Below are 5,474 nucleotides of genomic sequence, written 5' to 3' on the forward strand. Positions count from 1 at the left end.
AAAAATTAATTAAAAAAAATTTGTTTGAAAATAAAAATTAAACATTTTTTTCTTCTAAAATATATAATATTTTTTTTAATTGCCTTATAATTTAAAAAATAGTTAGATAAATTTTTGAAAATTAGAATTGAAATAGTTTGAAAAAAATAATTAAAAATGCGAAACGTTGAAAATCACATTTAAAAAATTTTTTTCTTGTTTTAAATAAAAATGAAAAGTAATAATTTAAATTATACTTATTTTACATTTCTAAAAATAAAATGTAAAAAAATATTTCTTTAAATAAGTTTGAAGAAAAATAAAAATTTTAATAAATATATTTTTATTTTAAAAATATATATTTAAATAACAACTAAAAATATATTAAACCTAATTAAAAAGCGAGTAATATATTAAAAAGAAGATTTTTTAAATTAATTTAAACAATTTAAGGAAATTTAAGGAAAAAAATTATTAATTAATTAATAATAATTATAATTAATTTATTAATTTTTATAAGTAATAATTATAATTAATTTATTAATTTTTGTTAATAATAAAGTTATGAATAAATAATAAATATTTAAACTGTTTTTTAATTTCTTTAAAATATTTTAAATTTTTGTTAAATTAAAAAAAATTTAATTTTTGAATATTATAATTTTTTTTGAAAAAGTTTTGAAATTGCAATAATAATTAAATTAAAAAAAAATAAAAATTTTTTAAAATAATTAATATTAAAAAATTAGTCCAATAAATTCGAAGAAAAATTAAAAAAAAATTAAATTATTTTAAAAAAATTAAGAAGTAGTTCAAATAAAAAAAAATTAATAAATAATTTTTTAATTAAGTTTCCATTATTATAGAATTTATTAAAAAAATATATATATAATTAAAAAAAATTAATAATTATATGCATATATTATTTATTAATTTTTTTATTTTAACTCCTTTTTAATCTTTTTAAATTAATTTAATTTTTTATTATAACTTTTCTTCGACTTTATTGAACTAATTTTTTAATATTAATTATTTAAAAAAAATTTTAATTTTTTGTTTTTAATTTTTAATTTTATATTATTATTTCAATTTCAACTTCACAATTCAAAATAATTAATTAATTAAAATTAATTTTAATTATTTATTTCAAAATTAATTTTAATTTAATTAATAAATTTGGGTTCTGAAAACCACTTATTATTAGTTATTTTCTCTACGGGCTGCAATAGATTTTTAATAATTATTATTGATTTAAATTAATTAAATTAAATTTAATTGTAATTAATTAATTAACTTATAATTAATAATTAATTAACTCACAATTAAATTGAATTTAATTAATTACTTTGCAATTAAATTTAATTTAATTTTTTGTTAATTAATTTGACTAATTTTTTATTCTCCAAGCCGTAATCCCTGTTTAATTATATTTTGAAACTGTTATGCATTTGATTAACTATAATTAATTAATTTGTTTAATTTATAGAAATAATTAATCTTAATTAACTTTTTTTAATTTTGATTAAATCTTTTTTATAAATATTTACAATAAATTTTCACTTTCAAATTGCAAATTTTATTAAAATGTTTTTTTTAGAAATATATGTATTAAACAAAGCAGAGACGAAAATTCGCGTTTTTTTCAATAAAAGTTCTTCAACTTAAATAAAAAAAATATATTTGCTAAAAAATCATAACAATTTACGAAGTGCAAAAATAATAATTATTAAATTTAATTTTTTATATTAGAGCAATGCCGTTGTTTTTTTTACAAAAATGAATATTGGTAAAAAAAAGTTTTTTAAAAAGCAATTTCTAAATTTTAATAATATAAAATTGGTACCAAAATTTGCTTTTAATGTGGCTAAGTAATTTTTTTAAAGTATATATTTAAAAGCATAAAATATAATTATTTGCATTTACGCGATTTTTTTGCGAAAAAAGTTAAAGTTAAGTCCATGGTTTTACTAGGTTTTCGAGTTACGAAAGCAATGAGTAACACATTTACGAACACACACTCAAATAAACACACACACACACAAGTACTGATCACCAAGTCTTATGGTAAATATAGTTTTACATAGGAAGTACATACTAAAGTGGCATATATACATACACCAAATAATGATATATATAAATAATTAACTTGAAGAAGAATTAAGCGTACGGACATTTGACTAAAATTATATAACTGTATTGTGTCTAGTAAAAGATAGTAAAGAAAAAATGTGAAATTGTCGATTTGGCTTTTAGAAATATATATACACATATATTGGCGTATACCATATACTTATGAATAGATAAATGTATTGTATATAAATGTGTGCGCAAAACGTATTTTGTTCTTTTTTTTTGGAGGAAAAAATTAAATAATTATTTAATTATTAAAAATAAATACTAAAGAGTAAAAATCACACGCATAAATAGGGAATACACAAACAACAATGTCGTTACTTTAGATGCTGAAGCAAAGAGTTATAAACTGCAATTATTTATAGTAAAATTTTGATACGTTACGTAAGCGAACGCCGGCAGCGAATGGCAGCAGAGGCTGGGGTGACAATTTTGAGAAGTATCCATTGAGATAGTTTATATTATATAATTTTGAGTGACGGTGTGGCCAGTTCCTTAAAATGTTTCAAATTATTATTGTTGATTTCTGACATAAGTAGTCCAAGAAATTCGGTAGAATTGTTCACTACTTCAAACCGAACCTAGAACCTTTACTAGAACTAGTTGGTTATTTGGGTATGCGGCGAGCGATTAATTCGGTAAACTCTCTGTGGGCGTAATATTGGTTAATCGTGACATTTTTGGAAATAAATTTCTTCAGAACCCAAGCGTGCTTTCCAAAGAATCCGAATAAATAGGGAAATTCGACAGAATGCCCTTAAATCTTTGCCTATTTTTTTTAAATGGACAAATCTATCACGACCTATAAGAATACCAAGACAAGAAACCAAAAAGAATTACAATTATCACCCATAAGAAACCTACTTAAGATTTAAGCGAACTTTCAGAGGACAAATTCTTTCTGAGGACTGCGACTTACTGAAAGCCATTCTGCGAGTTTTGACTAAATTTCAGAAAGAATTGATCTGGTCATTTTCGGTTCGGTTGGTACAAGTTTCCGTAAATAAGCTTACATATATTACGAGGACCGAGGAACAAGAAGCCTTAAAACTTTGTACAATCTAAAGGTTAGCTCCAAGATGATTTAGAATTCATGTGATGAATTTTCTAATAAAATTTATTTGTTTGAAAGATTACGGTGACTTAAAGCCTGCTGGACGACATTCTTGAACCTGTTCTTTAATTAAATAAAGAAGCATGGAACTTCCAGCTGTCGCGTCTAACTCTTTTGGATCAAGTAGATTTCTGACAAGTTTTGTAAAAGAATCTTGGTCTCAAATTGACATTATTTTCCAGACAATGTTTTTTTTATGTTTTCGACTGGTTTGGACTTAAGAACTCAGTGTCAACAGAGCTTTCGCCTTTCACTGCATTCGGCTTTTCTTTCCATGGTTTTTGTTGGCGGTATCTATAATGTTTGGGTCTCTTCTTGCTTAACTTTTGAGGGTATCTTGACGATGATACGAAGGTTTTACAAAGAAAACGTTTCATAATGATGGACTTTATCAGAAGCTCTGAGTGATTTAGAAAGGAGACATTGTACATAGAGTGAGGTGATTTTAGTGCAGTTAGTATCACAATGTTACAATGTTAGGAACCCATTGTGATATCTTTCATCATCACCTTTAGGAACCCATTGTGATACCACTGGGTTCGTCGTCAGACTTACCTATCGTACTTAACTTTGACTGAAGGCAGTTTCACAGCAATCAAGTTCCTAGTTTCATCTTAGTTGAAATCCCGGGCACCGTTAACTACCTCTTGGTGGATTTTACAAATATACTTCAACAAATACTGAACATTTTGTATATTTCCATTGCATTCTTTGATTGCAATTTTTTCTTCCAATTACTGTGTGATCTCCCTATAAACCATATGATCTATAAACGCACTTATCACGTGCCATTGTCGCACTTAGTTTCTGAAATCATATATTTATTTAACCATCTTGGTTACGCAGCAAATCTTGTCAGCTGAAACCTGTGTATGCACTGAAGTTTACTTCCAAGAAATTCTTAAGCTCTTCTCCAATTACGCTGTTAAACGATCCAATTTTTCTTTTTTTGTTAGTAATTAAGTGCCCTTTCAACAACTTCTACTTCTAGACTCTGATGACTTGCGCTCGTTCTTCTACCTGCATATCTGCGCTGTTATATTTATTTGGATATCAGCATTTCGTTGGGTAAGAAGCTCAAACATTTCTTATCTGAACATGCAACATTTAGTGTTTGCCTATTTACCTTCATATTAGAGATAACTGCCAAGAACAGTGTTGTCTTATTAAAATATGGTTGGTAAATTGCTCTAGAACTCATACGGGTCTGAAGATTGTAAACTATTTTGAAGGCAGTGTTGGTATTATAAAACTTGGTGTATTGAGTGAAGTTTTGTGGGTTGAGTGGGATTTGTGTAGGAGAGTAAGGGGATCTTGAGAATATTTGGTTGAGTTTTGTGGGTCGATTTATGTTGGAGTATAAGAGGGTCTTGTAAACATTGAGTATATCGAGTATTGTGAGTCGATTTGTGTAGAGGCATTTGAAGGTCTTAAGGTTTTTTAGTTAAGCTTAAGCGTAGTTAATGGTTACAGAGCGAAACCGAGCCACTCTGGGGAACAGACTTAAAAATATTGGATCAAAACTGTGATTGTTTCTACTGGAGACCACATTAAGAGCTGGTTCTAGATATCTGCAAGCTGCTCAGTTAATTTTGTTAACTGAATATTTATAGAATACTATGTATTTAAAGATATTGAAATTCTCGATTTTTCTTTTTCGATCAGACGATGTAGCTTTGGACGTTTTCACCTTCTTTTGATGCTTTAAATTTTAACCCGGTTGAGTTATTAGACTTTCGAGCTTTTTTTTGAAGATGTCTGAGTTATTTAAAGCTGTTCTGGTTGTTATTGTTGTATCATCAGAGTTCTGCCGAGTTGACAGTCCTTGGCCGTAAAAAAATTAGGGTCCGTTCCGGTTACGTAGACCCGACTGTCGCGGGAAGGGGTTGTTTTGGTTAATTTTGACTGGTGGTCTAGACGGTTTTTAAACTCTTCTGGAAGGACTTTGGAATAGTTTTCTGAACTTTACTTTTAGTTTTATATAATTTGCAAACCGTCCAGCTCTGGCTTTTATATCCCAAATTTTTCCATTTACCTCCCATGATCCGAAAAAAGTAAAAGTTGGGACCTAGGCAAGGTCAGCTTAACTTCGAAGCGCATTCAGACCTTAATTCCTACTTCAGATTCCAGCTTCCTTAATTTCCACTTCTGCAACGTTTATACAGTAATTTTTTAAAACAACTTCGACCAAACTCCACCCACTGTGCTTACTACTTAAAGATCCAAGACGCGCATTTTTCCACTTTTT

Source organism: Bactrocera dorsalis, chromosome 1, assembly GCF_023373825.1.
Source record: "Bactrocera dorsalis isolate Fly_Bdor chromosome 1, ASM2337382v1, whole genome shotgun sequence".
Lineage (NCBI taxonomy): Eukaryota > Metazoa > Arthropoda > Insecta > Diptera > Tephritidae > Bactrocera > Bactrocera dorsalis.